General features: G+C 32.0%; 1 non-coding gene across 1 annotated transcript; it reads right to left on the bottom strand.

The window, feature by feature from the left end:
* Window positions 1-14,575: 14,575 nt before the first annotated feature.
* On the bottom strand, window positions 14,576-14,682 carry LOC121215013 (small nucleolar RNA R71). The gene has a single exon (XR_005910748.1). It is a non-coding gene; the product is annotated as a small nucleolar RNA R71 (small nucleolar RNA).
* Window positions 14,683-17,658: the final 2,976 nt, after the last annotated feature.

The following is a 17,658-nucleotide window of genomic DNA, read 5'->3' as shown; positions in this document are numbered from 1 at the left end:
ACTCGCATTTGAAGATACAATAGTCATTAACTAAATTAAAATAATACAACATAGCACGCATGCAAGGATAAATAAGAAAAATTTAGTTTTTATTAATATTAGGAATAAATAGGTTATCAAGAAAATATCTTAGTGCATAGTTCGCAAAAACTGATAATAAATAAGACAAAGTAAACTTAAGAAAATTCTTTCATGAGATGTAGCTTATGATAAAATTAAATCCACATAAATAAAACCTCATCGCCTATTTTCTAGGTTCCTCGGTATCTATTCAGGGATGAGCCTCGCCAAGTCATTTACCTCGCCATTGCCATATGCAACCAATTTATCTGTGAAGTGAGAGAGGAGTGAGAGAGTTCATTGGGAACTTAGTGAATAATCAAAAATCATCAATGTATGCTAAAAATACAAAGTTTAACACAAAAAGAAAACTTAGTTTGAAAAATTATATCGCATGTTAGGTTTTCTGGGAAGGTGTGAGACCCAGTTCGTTGAATCTGCTTGTCAGAAAATCATAAAAGTTTGAAAACAATTTCGCATGTACTTACAAAAAATCATACTAAAGAACCTAGCTTGTTCTTGTTTGAAAACGAACCTTATATAGCATGAAACATGTTCACATACTTGTCTTATCAGAATGACTAAGGAACATAAAACATGTTCTCACACTTGTCTTAACTTATCTTATCTGTTGGATACGTATATCTCCTTATAGCGCATCAGAATAACTCAAAGAGTCCTTAACATGTCGCATAAGTGAAGCATAAGCTACCAACATGTCTCATTGAATAGAGCATAGCTCGACATTCCTTTTTCTCTTCACATGTCCCAAAGTCTTAATGTCCAAATCACATAACTATAAGTGAGTGCTCACAATATTTGGTATACCAATATATCAAACATATAAGCTCACCAAGGAGCTCGCAGAAAAACTTATCACCTAGCGCTCACATAAAGAGCTCGGAAAAACATAGCTTATAAAACTATACTTTTAAAATATAGCTTGAAAAAATATCTTAAGAATATATCTCAAAAATAGAGTATTAGAACTTCAAAAACAACATTTTATTGGAAAGCTTACTCTTGGAACATAGTTTAGAAACAAGGTTCTTGAAAAACATAACAGTTCACACACAAGTTGCGAACCCTAAGCATTCATACTAAAAACATGATAGTTAGCACACATATGACAATTCTTAAGCAGTCACTGATAAAGCTGAGAATTTAAACAAGTTTTGCTTTGCCTTTATCCTTACTGGTAGATGGTTCGGCTGGTTCGTAACATACACAAACACACATATTACTTAAATAGGCAAAACTTATGGAATTCACACTTGCAAGCGAACGTAGCTTTTTGGACAATCAACCCTAACAGGACAAAGACTTACCTTAGTTGGTACGATCTTGGTTTAGGACAGAGACTTGACAACAAAGTATCGATGAGAGAATTTTCATGGAATAAGGGTTGTATTTATAGGCACTAAGTGTCTTAGTGATCCTAGGATACCCAACTAGACTTAGGAAACCCTAGTCGGTTTAGAAGAACGTTACTTGCATGAAAAGTATCCTAAATACACAATATCTTAATTTCCTAATTTCAGTCTGACTTGACTTTGATTGGCAAACCCCTAATTCGCAACTTAACAGGCGAACCCTAGTTTGCAACTAAACTGGTGAACACTCAGCTCACCAAACAGACTGGCGAATCTAGCTTGCCAAATAAACTGGTGAGCACAACTCTTAATGAATCTAGCAACTTTTGGTGCACATTGCTTCGACGAATCTCTAGCAAACTCCTTACTTATATTCTTCCTTCAGTGATCCCTTATTGGTGAGGCCAAAACTTCCAAGTCTTAACTCGGAATGTTACATAAAGAGTAAATACCTTCTATTTTGAAGTAAATAAAATAAAAGCATGAAACGTCTTATCAAAATGAAATATATATGAGTGAAGGAACAACCAAAAATTAATGATTTGGTATGTGGCTTATAAAATTTTTAAACAAATTATAAAATATTGAGAAGTTATCATAGTAGAAGTATAATCCATATTAGCATAATTGAAATATTTAGATATTAAACTTTAAAATAATATTTGAGGAAAAACCTTGAAATATATCTATTTTTGTGGTGAAAATTTTATCTGAAAATTTTTCAATGTTTTAAGAACACTTTTCTTTCCTTTTTTTCATAGGACAAATATAAGGAAACAAATATTAGCTCTATAATCAGTAAACCATAGGTCTCATCGATAATAAGATATTAAATTTGATATTTTTGTAGAGGCAACGGTGAAAAAGAAAAAGAAAAGTCAATCATTAAAAATGAAATAAAATTATCACTTAAAACGAACTAAAAGAATAGTTGCATGTATGTGTGTATTTATGTATATATATAAATGATTGTTTGTAACCTCTATCGAATTAAAAGCTACAAAAAGTAACTTCCAAACAATAAAAAATTAAAGCATAATATTGAATTAAAATATAACAACAATATTAAAGTATATATAAATAGTTTGTAAAGTCTATGAAATTCAGAATTTTAAAATGTAAACCTAATTAATTTTGAATCAAAATGTTATTAATTTTTTCTGGCACCTATACATAATTAATTAAAAAATAAAAAAGTTAATTATATAAATAAATTTATTTATACATAAAATAAAAGAGTAAAATATATCATAATAAAATTTAAGATTTATAAATAAAGTTTTTTTTCTTGCATTACAGGACCAAGATGACCTAAACATAATTAACTAAAAAATAAAAAGAATTCTTATATATTTAATTATAAATTATATAAAAATCAAATAAAAACTAAAAGACAATAATAATATTGAAAATTTTTAAATAAATACAAAATTTGTAATTATTAAGTTACAATGTTTATATTATACCTATTGTTTTTTTTATACTACGTAAAATACAACTATTAACTCTTATGGCTCGAGTTGATTTTATATAATATATATATGATTGGATGAAGCTCTAATTTCTATAAATAAATAATAATAAATTTTCAACCTAAAATTTCCATAAAAATTTTCAATAGAAAAAGAAAATATTTACATATAAACCGATAACCTTTAATTTGCAATTAAATAAATTCTTAAACCTCTGATCTGTAGCCAAATAAGGTTTTAACCTTTAATATATACTTATATCAAATTTTCATTTAAAATATGAGCCATATGGATGCAAACCAAAAGATGACGACTTATTTTAGATAAAATAAAGCATAGAAACTTGTTCAAGAATATGAAAATAAATCAAAAACTATTACGAGTATTTTACCTTTTCTTTATGGTGTCTCAAAAGGTATCGCTTTTTTCCTTATATATTGTATAGCTTTCAACAATATAAAAAAATATGGATACTAACAAATAAAGCTAGTGGAAGATTGATGAGTGCGATTGTCACACGCCTAGAATTAACCCTTGCCTTTGATTGATAAAATAAGGTTTATGAAAAAGCAAAGCAATGTTGGGGATAGGACAAAAGCTTCCACTTTGTTAATGGTCCTTCTTATATTATAAGATAGCTACCGATTTATGTCTATTTCACGAAATTATTGGTCCATATTTATATCAACTTAATTAATAGAAAATATTAATGTTTCGAAATCAAGGTGCCTAATTTTTACTTAATATTATTTGGAATTGACATGCATATACGCATTTTATTAATTAAAATTGAGAAAAGGGATGCCACCACTCCAAATTGCAAAGTACTGCTTTTTTTATTATGAAGGCCATTAGGAACTTAAACAAAGGAGGAGCAAATAGGTGGAGAGTATAAATGAATATGATAATACATATCCTTGGTTAATGTTGATGAAATCTCATAAATATATATTTATTATTATTATTTTATTATTATTACTATTACTATTACTGTTATTATTATTATTATTATAATTATTATTATTATAAAGCAAGGTACAAAGGTTATCACAAAATAATCTTATGTGCAATTGTAAAACTGCAACAATTGGATACATAGCTTAACACATATCTATTATAATATTAATATCATTATCTTGCGTAATCTTAATCAATACATAATATTTTATTTATCTTAAAAATAAAAATAAAAATATTTTATATTTAGGAGACAAATTCTACTAAAAATTGATTTTAAAATTTTTTAAAAGAAGGAAATTGCATTTGATGATACATGGTATTGACGGAAGAGGAAAATGAGGGGACAGCGTCAAAGGTGGTCGGTTTACCCTATCTAGGGTTGAGAGTTAGATAGGTAGAAAGACTCAACATGAACGCTTAGTATATTAGGGTTTCAAGTGGAGAGAAGTCCCCCAACTAAATTATATCTTTAGGTATTTATAGCTAAATGAGGGTTCTTACCCAATTATGCTACTTAGTGGGCCTTGGGTGGCCCAATGGAGATTCCAAGTTGAGCTAGGAATAAAACAATAGTCCCCTTTAGTTGAGTGGTAGCTTTTAAAGTGACCTTATCTTGAGATCGTTCACAAGTTTCCCCTACAGGTGGTAGTTATTGCAAATAAAATAATAGGATAGAGAATACAATTATATTTCATGTGCACTTTTTTTAATAATGTGTTGGCGAATGGTACTATATTTTTTTTGACATGTATAAATTTTGCTTTGTGATTAAGCGGGTGGTGTGCCTATTTGCTCGACAATACAAAAATGTATAGCTTATACTTGAGTTGTAACATCCTCTACCCGACCTAAATCATTGAATCACCAAATTCGGATATCAGATGTTACAACACAAAACACTTAACATAAAATTTATACATCCAGCGTAAACTAATTCTAAACATACTTTTATTTCTTTTGCACTATTCTATAATTTAAAAGAAAATATTAAATAATTACATTAAAGTATTAAACAGTGTACAACGTAACAGCATAAAACTTTGTTACAAGCAAACTCTTCATGACACAGTGTACCATACGCCATACTCCTATGATGCCCTCTATATGCATAATATCGCAACTCTTTGCTACCTTGGTGCAATCCTAACTTGATCCCTCCTGGAGTACCCACTCTTACAGTAAAACCTAAAACATAAACAAACACTTGTAAGTTCAAGTGAACTTAGTGAGTTTTAACCCAGATTACCTTGAAGCATTTCTAGTTGGGTTCCTCTTCTTGACTATTATTGGATTTCATCACTGGCTTTGGCGGATACTTTCCTAATATTAGACATGTTCATATACACCAGTTTTCATACTTGACATATCTATTCACAGTTCACTCTTTGGCTAGTTCCAGATATTAGTAGTCAATACAGATCTTATTTCCTTCTTAGAACAAATGTATTTCTTAGAAGAATATCCATACAGAACCTACCTTCGACGGATTCTCCTTCAAACAAAATACTTTCCCCCCAGGATGTGTACTTACAGATACTATTCTTAGCGAATAAATAAACTAACTGATATATTAAGATGAAGTCCATATTGATCTTGCATTTGGCATATTCTCATTCTAATTTTTATAACTATCATAATACCAACTAGGTCATATCTTAAATCAACCACAAATCATAACTTATATTGATAATGAAACATTCTAAATCATCTAAAAGAATTCCAAACAACTATGTTACATATAACGAGAACGCCCAACTTGACAAACAACTTGGATTCCAAATGGCCTCTTGTAACGCTGGGGTTTGTGCAAGTGTTCACAGTCGTTATCAAGTAATAAGTAAGTATCCAGTTATCGTCTCCACAGGGATTGTATTTGTGTTAAGTCACTTAATTTGTAAAATTATATTAAAAATTTGATAAATAAAAACACAATATAGTTGAGAAGTGGTGATTAAAATATATTAAACTAAATGCAATGATCCCTAATGAAAATTATCCTAAGTATGCAAACTATATGAATGAAATAGATTTTAGTAAAATTAAACACAATTTGCAATAATTATAACATAAATAAACTAGGATAATTACTTTAATTAAACTCAATTTATTATCAACATGCTTAGTAACGTTCGAAAAAACATTCCATGGCAACTCGATCTTTCATGAGTTTGGAAACCACATTAGGTCATTTCGGAATCCTTTACTTAGTAAATACGCATTTTACTGATCCTTATTTACTAAGGGTTTCTTAGCATTCGTGTGAGGTAAAATGGGCATGTTAGGTTTGAAACAATTTAATCACACAAATGTAAAAACTATGTAGATAACAGAGCTTGGTTAGAGTTGTTATGCAACCTACAATTCAATCGGGTTATTATCTAAATTGAGCATGCACATTTCAATTATGCGTCCATTAGCCATCGTCTGGTTTGGATCACTCAGCTAATTTAGGTGCATTTCAATCACATATAAATGAAAGACAAACTTGATTTTAATTGAAAACATGATCGGTTGAGACACAAACATTATAATCATGAATTGAATAAATATTATTTAATCAAAATAATCATCTTAGCTTAAATAAAATTAAGCTATCATTGTTGTAAACAAGAACAAAGAACACATAGAAAACATCTTTAAATTAAATTTAAAGAAAGAAAGAGTAAACCCAATTCAGAGTGGTTGTCACCCAAGACTCTGACTGACGAGGCTCATTCGCTTCTTTGCGTTGCTCCTTTGCTGATGGCTCTCCAAGGTGGCAAACCAAGGGTTCTTTAATAGGCTTAATTGCTAAAATCCTTATACAAGGATGATGCAGGGGAAAGATAGCTAAAAGAGTTGAGATAATGATGAATGAGTGAGAGATGATGGAATGAGGGATGATTGAAAAGTGAGAAATGAGCTCTTATTTATAGGTGAGGCAAAAGAGCTAGTTTGCTAAAAATAGGAGTGTCTATCCTTTGAAACTTCCTCCAAGAGTGGCCGACCATGAATTGAGGAAATGTGACTAATTTTTCCTTGATTTTTGGTCAATTTGAGTGCCACAACAACTTAGGACTAGTCTAGGTCATCAGTAAATCTTTAGGAAAATCTCTGATTTCTTTAACTCTTCAAGGACTTTGTATAATTAAACCAAAAAATGGTTTATGACATCCATGTGCAGCCAAAAATTGGGTTGACTTGGTCCCCAATTTGGACAGTTTTGCAATTAGAAGAACACTTTCAGACCTATCCAAAAATAGTAGATAGTTTAGAGGACCAAATAATATAATTTAACCACTTTAATTAATCAATTTACTTAATTAATTAAAACCCAATTTATTAATGAAATATTAAAAACGAATTATTAAATATAACTTTATATTTTATTATTTAATTTAATCATGCACGGCCCACTTTATAGCTTAAAAATATAATATGTTCAAATTAATCTAAAATAAGCCATTTTATGCATGAAAACTATATGATAAAGTATAAAATCACATTTTTATAATTTCTATGTCCTAATTTCATATTTTCGCACATTTCATTAATTTATTAAAAAATACTTGGTTTTAACAACAAATTTAAGTAAAAAGGTGATGAATTATATAGGAAAAATCCTACATATTTTCTAGTTTACACCTCTATACATAACATGAAAACTATTTAGATTTGGTAGATACCAGATAACTCAAATTACTTTTTTACAAAGTGTAGACAAAATCAGATCTGACGAACACATAGATAATCCATATCTACGATTACACCAAGTTATCAGTGACTTCAAAGAAGAAACAATGGTAGAAAAGGGTGTCCAACGTAAAATAGAGTCAATAGTGGAATTGACAACTGATTCAAATACTGAATTTGCTCTTTTGACAACATCGGTTTCATCAAAATTAGAGGATAAACAACGTCAAGTTGTAAATGACGAGGTAAATGTCTCGACCCTATTTCAAACTTTCTATGAAATGTTAACTTTTATGGAACCAATAGAGGGATCACTAAAGCTTTCAAATCTTGTAGATGAAACTAAGAAATTACATGAAGGAAGACCCATTCAACATAGATAAACTTTGTCAAATAATAATCCTTAATCTGGCACCTCAAAAATTCAAAAACCTAGGGAGTTTTCCAATATTAATCAAGTTAGGGACCATACGTATTGATAGAATTTGAGTAACTTAGTGGTTACTCTTAACCAAATGACCCTACCAAGAAACACGAACTTAGAGTGAAAGAAATTAGACAACACCCACTTTTTATCATATGATAAAATTAGCACTCAGTTCATCCAACTATCGAAAGATGACTTAATCGAAAAATGTAAGTATAAGATGTGGGATGAATACATGACTCTAGATTTCAAGGTAAATTTTGAAACATGCCTGGTGTTGTAAGATCTTTTAGGTCCTAAAATGACTATTAAAAGTGAAACTGAAACATATCACGAGAAAACTCCACAAAAACAAAATTAACAGAGGTCTTTAGGACCACGACATTATAGAATGCTTAAAACTGTGGCTAACCACTTCTGTAACACCTCTAACCCGTAGTCATCACCAGATTAAGGTTACGAAACATTATTGTACAATCAGAAACATTTAAACAATATTTCATTCACTAACATAAATATATCATATATTAATCATACATGCTCATTCTATCCCTAAATCGAGCCCTCGAGGCCCTAGAAATACCTTAGAAACTATTCGGGACTAAATTGAAAACATTAGGAAAGTGTAAGAAAAAGCTACAAAAATTTGAATAGAGAGATCACAAGGCTATGTGGCCAGGTTGTGTGCCTCACACGGCTGAGACACACGCCCGTGTCTCAGGCCGTGTAACCTTTGAACTAGGGACACACGGCCGTGTCCTAGCTCATTTTCTTGCCCGTATAATTATCTGAGTAAGGTCACACGGTCGTGTCATATGCCCGCATGCTAGGCCACGTAACTCTCGGAATTGTGTCACACACCGGTGTACTAGGCTGTGTACTAGGCCGTGCAACTCACTGACTTGTGTACAAAGAAACCTTCAAGAGACACACAGCCGACACACGGCTTAGTCACACACCAATGTCCCAGGCCATGTGGACCTAAAATTCACCTAAAACAAGCCGTTCCCAAGACGAATTCATACATGACCATTTGAACAATTTGTACACACTAAAAAGGCGTCAAACCATACCTAAACATACCAATATTTGTCATTCCATAAGCAATTCACACCTAACCAATCTAACCATTTAAACATGCATCTAATGAACATAAACATCATTCACCACTACAAAAACATACCATTTTAATGTCCTAAATCAACCAACCAATGTGCCATTCATATACACCACAATTATATCAAAACATTAACAACTAAACCATTATCAACATTGATCCATTTTTTGCATAGTAACTTAATTCAGTCATATACCAAGACATACCACAAGTGTTCACTTGTATACCATTCTAATTATACCAAAAGAAACCTATTTACAAGTATGATAAAATACCTATTGACATAGTCTAATAAAGTATCAATTTGTACCAAAACAACTTATTTAGCCACATATACATGCCACTACCCTAAGAGATATAAGAACTACCAACTTTGATGGATAGTGTGAGTCGATTGATTGATCCTTCCAAAGTGTCAGCAACAAAACTCTACAAAACAATTCACAAGAATCGGTAAGTTTACATAACTTAGTAAGATCATATAATTACATTCAATCTAACACAATTAGATACAGTCAATACATGATTAGATTTCAGGGTTACTAGAGTATAAAAAACATGCATAAATGTGTTCAAGGGTATCGAAGTACAAACAGGGGTACCGAAGTAAAAATAGTGGCACGTGTGTGCAAACAGGAGTACCAAAGTACAAACTGGGGCACGTATGTGCAAACATTCAATAATTAATTATCGACCTTGAACTAAGGAACTATAATGTAAAAGTACAAATAGAAATTCATTTACTTATTAAAACACTATGCAATAGTTAAACAATATTAAAACAATATTCAACTCTAAACAACATCCATGGGCTAATCTGCTATTTTCCATTTTCCTCGATTATTGTCTTTTTTTATCTAAATTTTGATCTGTTTAATAGTTAAATGCAATACATTAATTTCATAAATATTACACATTTCATTCAATGAATATAACCCTTAACTTTTCATTAACGACATATTTTCCCTAAACTTTTATAACTTTTGCAATTTAGTCCTCTAACCCGATATTCATCAAATTTGACCATTTTTAAGAGCTAATTTACAATTTAATTTTCTAGGCTCTTAAATAGTCCCTATTATACATCAAATTTGCTACTAAATCTTGAAATTTTGACATTTGAATAATTTAATCCTTAAATCAAAATCTAACAAAAATCACTTCACAAAACAACCAAATTTCCCAATCAAAGCTTCAAACACATATTAATCATCAAGAACATTCAAGATTCATCAATGGAAACTTCTAAAATTTTTAATAGTTTCAAAAACGAAAGTACGGGCTAGCTGGACCTAGTTGTAGCAATCTCAAAAACATAAAAAATCATTAAAAATAGGCTTGAATACACTTACATGCAATGAAATCAAGTTGACCGAATGCCCTAGATATTTTATATGTTAATTTAACTGAGGATAAGATGAATTGAAGAAGATGGACATGTTTTCTCATGTTATTTTTAGTTTTATTTACAAATTTACCTTTTTTTCCTTCAAAAAAATATCAAAATTTCAATAATACCAAATCCATGTACATCCACTATAAACATATATGGTATAATTACCAATCAAGTCCATTAACGTTCACTTATAAAGCTATTTGACTCTCCTAACTATTAGAACTCAACTTTTTCACCTTTTGTGATTTAGTCTTTTTCACTAAATTAAGCATTTAAACATTAAAATTTCTTTACAAAATTGTAATACGAGCCCAATAAAATCCTATAGACACTAAATAATTAATAAAATAATAATTTACTCATTGGAGTTGTGGTCCCAAATCCACTATTCTGATATCACTGAAAAACGGGTTATTACAACTCTCCACCCTTAGGAAATTTTGTCCTCGAAATTGTTCGAAATTGTTACATAAGAATAGATTCAGATATTGTAATTTCATTGATTCTTCAGTTTCCCAGGTAGCCTCTTCAGCACCATGCCAATGCCATAAAATTTTCACTGGCGGTACTTGTTTATTCTGAAGTTCTTTGGCTTCCCAAGCTAAAATTTTCACTAGCTCTTCAGAATACATCAAATATGACTGTAATTCAACTTCACCATGAGAAATCACGTGTGACGGGTCAGATCTGTACCGTCTTAGCATTGAAACATGAAACACATTATGAATTTTCTCAAATTCAAGAGGCAATTCTAGTCTGTAAGTTACAAGGCTGACTCTTTCAATAATCTCGTATGGTCCGATAAATCTTTGTTTCAGCTTTACCTTCCTGCCAAACCGTACCACTTTCTTCCACGGAGAAACTTTTAAGAACACTTGATTGCCAACAACAAACTCAATATCTTTTCTTTTCAAATTTGCGTATGATTTCTGACGATCAGATGCAACTTTTAAACTATTTCGAATAATTCAAACCTTAGCTTCATTTTCTTAAATCAAATCAATACCCACCATTTTGGCTTTGCTCAACTCGAACTAATACAACGGCGTTTTACATTTTCTTTCATATAAAGCTTCAAACGGTATCATTTTTATACTGGACTGATAACTATTATTATAAGCAAATTTAGCTAACGATAGATACTTTTCCCAGCTACCTTCAAACTCGAGTATAAAACATTGTAACATGTCCTCCAGAATCTGTATTACTCATTCTAATTGCCCATCTGTCTGAGGATGAAACGTGGTACTGAAGTTGAGTTAGTGCCTAAAGCCTTGTGAAGTTTACTCCAAAATCTCGATGTAAACCGCATATCACGATAAAAAATAATAGATGTCGAAACTCCATGTAACCTTACAATCTCTGACACATACAATTCTGCTAACCTCTCAAGTAAGTAATCCATTCTAACTAGAATAAAATGAGCCAACTTAGTCAATCTGTCAATAATCACCGAGATCAAATCTTTTTTTTTTTGGAGTTGCATGCAAACTAGATACGAAATCCATAGTGATACGTTCCCACTTCCAGTCAGGAATCATAATAGGTTGTAATAATCCCAACGGCACTTGTAAACTGAAAGCTATATAGGATTTTTCCTATATAATTCATCACCTTTTTACTTAAATTTGCTGTTAAAATAAAGTAATTGTTTAATAAATTAATGAAATATGCGAAAATATGAAATTAGGATAGGAAAATTATTAAAATGTGATTTTATGCTTTATTATATAGTTTTCATACATAAAATGGCTTATTTTATATCAGTTTGAACATATTATATTTTTAAGCTATAAAGTGGGTCATTCATGATTAAATTAAATAATAAAATATAAAGTTATATTTAATAATTCATTTTAAATATTTCATTAATAAATTAGGTTTTATTTAATTAAGTAAATTAATTAATTGAAGTGGTTAAAATTATATTATTTGGTCCTCTAAACTATCTACTATTTTTGGACAAGTTTGAGAGTTTTCTTCTAATTGCAAAACCGTCCAAATTGGGGACCAAGTCAACCCAATTTTTGACTGCACATGGCTGATCATAAATCAATTTTTGGTTTAATTACACAAGGTCCTTGAAGAGTTAAAGAAATCAGAGATTTTCTGTAGATTTGCTAGTGACCGAGTCTTAGCCTTGAGTTGTGGTGGCATTCAAATTGACCAAGAATCAAGCAGAATCAGCCACATTTCCTCAATTCATGGTCGGCCATCCTTGGAAGAAGTTTCAAAAGATGGACACTCCTATTTTTAGTAAACTAGTTCCCCTGCCTCACCTATAAATAAGAGTTCATTTCTCACTTTTTCAATCATCCTTCACTCATTCATCATTCTCTCCTCTCTCAATGCTCTCAGCTATCTTTTCCCCTCACGCTTATCATCATCCTTGCATAAGGATTTTTAGCAAAATTAGTCTCTTAAAGAACCCTTGGACGGCCACCTTGGAGAACTATTAGCAAAGGAGCAAAGCAAAGAAGCGAAGGAGCCTCATTAGTTAGAGTCTTGGGTGACAGCCACTCTGAATTGGGTTTAATCTTTCTTTTCTTTAATTTAATCTAGAGATGTTTCCTATGTGTTCTTTTTTCTTGTTTACAACAATGTTAGCTTAATTTTATTTAAGCTAGGATGATTGCTTTGATTAAATAAGATTTATTTGATTCATGCTTACAATGTTTGTGCCTCTATCGATCATGTTTTCAATTAAAATCAAGTATGTATTTCGTTCATATGTGATTGGAATGCATTTGAATTAGCTGAGCAATCAAAACCAGACAACGGCTAATGGACATATAATTGAAATGTGAAAGCTCAATTTAGATCCTGACTCGATTAAATTGTAGGTTGTATAACAACTCTGACCAAGCTCTGTTATCTGCATAGTATTTAGATTTGTGTGATTAAATTGTTTCAAACCTGACACGTCCCTATTACTTCACACGGATACTAAGAAACCCTTAGTAAAGAAGGATTAGTAAAATATGTATTTACTAAGTAAAGGATTTCGAAAGGACCTAATATGGTTTCCGAACTCATGAAAGATCGAGTTGCATGGAATATTTTTCCGAATGTTATTAAGCATGTTGATAATAAATTGAGTTTAATTAAAGCAATTGTCCTATTTTATTTATGTTATAATTGTTTCAAAATTGTGTTTAATTTTACTAAAATCTATTTCATTTAGTTTGCATACTTAGGATAATTTGCATTAGGGATCATTGCATTTAGTTTAATATATTTCAATCGCCACTTCTCAACTATATTGTGTTTTTATTTACCAAATTGTTAATATAATTTTACAAATTAAGTGATTTAGCACAAATACAATCCCTATGAAGACGATAATTCAATACTTACTTATTACTTGATAACGACTGTGTACACTTGCACAAACCTACGTGTCACAAGTTTTTGGCACCGTTGCTAGGGATTGTCAACTGTTGCCATAGTCATTTTTCTCGTGAAATTATTGATTTTCAATTTGATTTGTTTCTAACATTACTAACTTATTATTTTAAATTTTTGTGATTTTATTTTTAGATGTTTATGTGCATAGATCGAATTATGGATTTACTCCTTGTAGACCCTGAAATTGAGCGAACTTTCAAACAAAGAAGTCGTGAACGAACAGCTCAAAGACAAGCCAAGATGGACCTTGGGAATCAGAATGAAGACTAAGGTAATAATGCCAGTCATGTACGAAATCCTATCCTCATTGTCGATGATAGGGATTGATGCATCGGACAATATGTTGTGCCACTTTTTAGTGAATTAAATCCAGGAATTAAAAGGCCATATATTGAGGCAAACCAGATTGAATTGAAACTAGTGATGTTTCAAATGCTACAAACAATGGGCCAATTTAGTGGTGTGCCCACAGAAGATCCACATCTCCACCTTCGATTATTTATGGTGGTGAGTGATTCATTCAAGATAGTCGGTGTGACTGAAGACAAACTAAGGTTAAAGTTGCTTCCGTACTCATTCTGAGATCGAGCACGAGCATGACTCAATTCATTGCCACCAAGTTCCATATCTACATGACAGGAATTAGCAGAGATATTTTTGGTTAAGTATTTCCCACCTAGCAAAAACACTAAGTTAAGGAACGAGATCACAACTTTCCAACAATTACATGACGAGTTTTTGTATGAGGCTTGAGAGTGATTCAAGGAGTTACTTCGTAAGTGTCCTCATCATGGGATTCCTCATTGTATCTAGTTGGAGACATTCTATTATGGTCTCAATGGAAATACAAGATTGATGGTAGATGCTTCCGCGAATGGTGCAATTTTGTCTAAGTCTTGTAATGAGGCTTATGAGATCATCGAGAGGATCGCGAGTAATAACTATCAATGGCCAACAAATCAAACAGCTTCAGGAAGACGCATAGCTAGAGTTCATGAAGTTGACTCTTTCACTTCGTTATCAACTCAGGTATCGTCTATTTCCTCTATGTTAAAACAGTTAAACGCTAATAGTACTAATAATTTTGCAGCTCAACCACCAAGCCCGTTTGAAATAGTTTCCTGTGTGTACTGTGGGAAAGGTAATTCTTTTGAGAATTATCCATCAAATTCCGAGTTAGTGTACTATGTGGGGAACCAATATCAAAATAGGAGTGGACAAGGACCCCAGTCCAACTTCTACAATCCTTCATGGCGTAATCATCCTAAATTTTCTTGGAGCAACCAAGGAAATAGACCGAACAACTACTTAGTACAGAAAAGACCCAACCAATCTCAAGGTTTTAATTAACAAGCTCCAAAACCACTTCAAGCTGAGGCATCAAACAGTTTGGAGAACTTGTTGAAAGCGTACATGGCAAAGAATGACGCTTTGATTCAAAGCCAAGTAGAAACATTGAAAAATTTGGAAAACCAAATGGGTTAGTTAGCTACAGAGCTACGTAATAGACCGCAAGGAACCTTGCCGAGCGATACTGAGAATCCAAGAAATTTTAGTAAAGAACATATCAAGGCAGTGACATTGTGAAGTGGTAAAATTCTAGAACCCCGATTGATTGATGTCGAAGATAAGCTCGTTGAGAAGAATCAACCAGCTGTTGAAATTCCTACACCAAAGGAATCATAATCTGCAAAGTCTTTGGATGCAGATTTACCTACACAGAAAAGTTGTCTGGTTCAACCGAAAATTCCATTGCCTCCATATCCGCAAATATTATAGCAAAACAAGTAGAAACATGAGGTGCAATTCAAGAAGTTTTTGGATGTTTTGAAGCAGTTACACATCAATATTCCATTGGTGGAGGCTTTAGAACAAATGCCAAATTATGTGAAGTTTATGAAGGATATACTGTCCAAAAAGAAACAATTGAGTGAGTATGAGACTGTTTCCTTGATAAAAGAGTGCAGTGCGTTCCTACAGAACAAACTGGCATTGAAATTGAAAGACCTAAGAAGCTTTTCTATACCCTGTAACATTGGTGACTCCTATTGTGGTAAAGCTTTGTGTGATTTAGGAGCGAGTATCAACTTGATACCTAAGTCTATCTTCAAGATGTTAGGGATAGGTGAAGTAAGACCTACAACTGTGACACTTCAGCTAGCAGATCGATCTTTAGCATATCCTAAAGAAAAGATCGAGGATGTTTTGGTAAGAGTCGATAAATTTATTTTTCTTACAGATTTTATTGTCTTAGATTTTTAAGTAGACAAGGAAGTTCTGATCATCCTTGGGAGACCTTTCTTAGCCACGGGAAGAACGCTAATTGATATGCAGAAAGGAGAACTCACCGTATGAGTTGAAAATGATTAGGTAACCTTTAACATTCTTAAAGCGATGAAAATTCCCGATCCGGCAGAAGAGTATTTAGTTATAGAAGAGATAGAAACCTTAGCTTCTATGAAAAGTAATTTTGAAGAAGATCCATTGGAGAAAGCCTTAGATCTTGACCCTTTGGAGGATAAAGAAGGTGAAGAAAACATTACTTTGATCGAAGCCAATCCAAGAAATTTTATTCAATCCACATGATTTGAACCGTTGGAGTTGGAAGTCAGAGAATTTATGCAAACCAAGTTGTCAATTGAAGAACCACCTAAACTCAAACTAAAGGTACTTCCTTCCCATTTGAAATACATTTATTTAGGTGATTGTTCTACTTTGCCTGTGCTTATTTCAGCGAAACTGATGAAAGATCAAGAGGAGCAACTAATTGCTATTTTAATGAAATTTAAGAAAGCAATTGGTTGGACCATAGCTGATATTCGAGGTATAAACCCTTCTTTTTGCATGCATAAAATCATTTTAGAAGAAGGTGAAAGAGCTTGAATTGATGGGAAAGGAGGCTCAATCCTATTATGAAAGAAGTTTTGAGAAAGGAACTAATCAAATGGTTAGATACATGAATCATCTATCCTATTTCAGATAGTTCGTGGGTAAGTCCGATGCAGTGTGTGCCGAAGAAAGGTGGAATCACGATAGCTGAAAATGAGCGTAACGAGTTAATTCCAACAATAACTGTTACCGGTTGGAGAATCTGTATTGATTACAGAAAGTTGAACAAAGCCACTTAGAAGGACAATTTTTTGTTGCCTTTTATGGATCAGATGTTAGATCGACTGGCAAGTAATGAATTATATTATTTTTTAGATGGCTATTCTAGATATAACCAAATAGTTGTTGCCCTGGAAGACAAACATAAAACAACCTTTACTTGTCCATATGGTACGTTTGCTTTTAGGCGAATGCCTTTTTGTTTATGCAATGCACCTGCAACTTTTCAACGATGCATGATGGCAATATTTACTGATATGGTTGAAAATTTCGATGAGGTTTTCATGGATGATTTTTCTATTTTTGGTAACACTTATGATATCTATTTTGGGAAGAGATGAATCTTGTTCTTAATTGGGGAAAATGTCATTTTATGGCCAATGAAGGGATTGTCTTAGGTTATAAGATCTCAAAGAAAGAAATTGAAGTCGAAAAAGAAAAGGTGGATGTAATTGAAAGATTACTGGCCCCAATTAATGTGAACGGAGTTAGAAGTTTCTTAGGCCATGTCGGTTTTTATAGAATGTTTACCAAAGATTTCTCAAAAATTTCTAAATTGTTGTGTTTGTTAAGAGAGAAAGATACAGTGTTTGATTTCAACAAAGCATGTTTTGAAGCTTTTGAAGAGCTAAAGAACCGGCTAATCTCAGCCCCAATAATCGTTA

This window comes from Gossypium hirsutum, chromosome D02 (genome assembly GCF_007990345.1).
Source record: "Gossypium hirsutum isolate 1008001.06 chromosome D02, Gossypium_hirsutum_v2.1, whole genome shotgun sequence".
Classification (NCBI taxonomy): Eukaryota; Viridiplantae; Streptophyta; class Magnoliopsida; order Malvales; family Malvaceae; genus Gossypium; species Gossypium hirsutum.
This window is presented reverse-complemented; position numbering and strand designations above follow the sequence as displayed.